General features: G+C 33.5%; 1 pseudogene; it reads left to right on the top strand.

The window, feature by feature from the left end:
• The first annotated feature begins 428 nt into the window (after positions 1-428).
• On the top strand, positions 429-1,246 carry LOC107018507 (annotated as a pseudogene).
• The last annotated feature ends 376 nt before the right edge of the window (positions 1,247-1,622 follow it).

The raw sequence follows: 1,622 nt of genomic DNA, 5'->3' as shown, positions 1-1,622 counted from the left end.
TACCTTTATTTACTAAGAATCACTAATTAGCCATACTTTCATAAAATAAATTATGTTATAACCTTCACTGGTGGAAATGTTAAGGGATCAACAATATACTAACAAGATTTTTTTTTAAATAACAACTTACTTTATCAATATTTCCTACTATGTCTTTGTGAGCATAGTTGTCTATAACCTTAAGAAATGTGATACTTCCGTCAGCTATGCTACCGAGAACTTAATTCTCCGTCGTTATAACCAACATAATTCCAGGTTATATTTTCTTTGTTTCTTCACTTTTGGGCATCACAGTACTCCTCGGACGTATTTGTACTCTCTTCTATGTTTCTATATATTGCCAGACATACCTTTTTATTCTTCTTTGATCTAGAGAATTAATAACCTTTATTGGTTCTACAAGAACTTAGGAGATTGAAGCTTTAACGATGTCATTTCAAAAACAAGAAAAGATTGAAGTTGTTGTGATGGAAGAAGGAAATTCTCATGTAAGGAGATGGGAGGACCTTCATATTGATATTCTGGTGAAGATATTTCAGTCCTTCAACCATTTCCAGTTAATCTCTTAATTCCTCAAGTTTGTCCTGCTTGGCAATCGGCTAGGTCTGACCAACGTCTCTGGAAAACGCTGGACTTGTTTGTAATGAAGTAAATTTTCATTAGAGTATCAATACCTCCGTATATATATGTCGACACTCCATCTCGTGAAAAATTGACCCGCATCCTAAAGATTTGTATGAGCCTTAGTCGTGGAAACATTGAAATTGATCTTCCATTACAATTTGTATGTTCAGAACAATTAGTTGAATTATACTGCCAAGAGGTATTTCCCTCATCATTTAAATCTCTTCTTTTCATATGTCTACATCTTAAACTCCTTGTTATGCCTGCTTGGGAAAAAATAGAAAAGCAAGGGATATGTAGATCTTTTTATGAGAGGAAAGATCTTAAATCACTGACGATGCCTAGTTTAGAAGAATCTGCATATGTTATTGAGAAAATTAGAACGAGTTGGAAGAAAATTTCCGAGCTCAAGATTATGACTCCCTGCGATATACTGCTTGCATTTGCACTGGTCTCACTTCTTCCAAACATGAAACTATTGAGTGTGAGGTGTACAGAGTTATCTAAACCTTCTTTAGTTATTGTTGGGATATGCATTGTTTTGATAAATGACAAAATACATGGAACAAATTGGCAAAGTCATCTGAAGAGAACTGTTTCAAGAAGGACTTCTATTTTATGAAAGTGTTTCATTACAAGAAGAACTCTATATTGAATCAAGTGGTTAAGCGAATGAGGATTCAATGGAGTAGAAGGCTTCAGGATACATGAGCATAAATAGAAGAAGAGGTGTTCAGAATAATCTCGCAATTCCAAAGCAAAACAATTGAGAGATTGATTTTCGAAGTGCTGCTGATCAAAGATTATAGAAGAAAAAAATCTAGGAAGCTTTCTTAGTATTTGTGACTTTTTTATTTCTAGATCAGTGATTTATAAATTGAATTTAGGATCTTAGTGTTCAAGTTGAGGGAAACTCGAAGACATTGGGAAAACATACCTTGGAGGTGTGTGGTAGAATTGAAATTAAATAGTTGATCTTTATTTTAAATAAATTCTTG

The sequence above is a fragment of the Solanum pennellii genome, chromosome 1, assembly GCF_001406875.1.
Source record: "Solanum pennellii chromosome 1, SPENNV200".
NCBI lineage: Eukaryota > Viridiplantae > Streptophyta > Magnoliopsida > Solanales > Solanaceae > Solanum > Solanum pennellii.
This window is presented reverse-complemented; position numbering and strand designations above follow the sequence as displayed.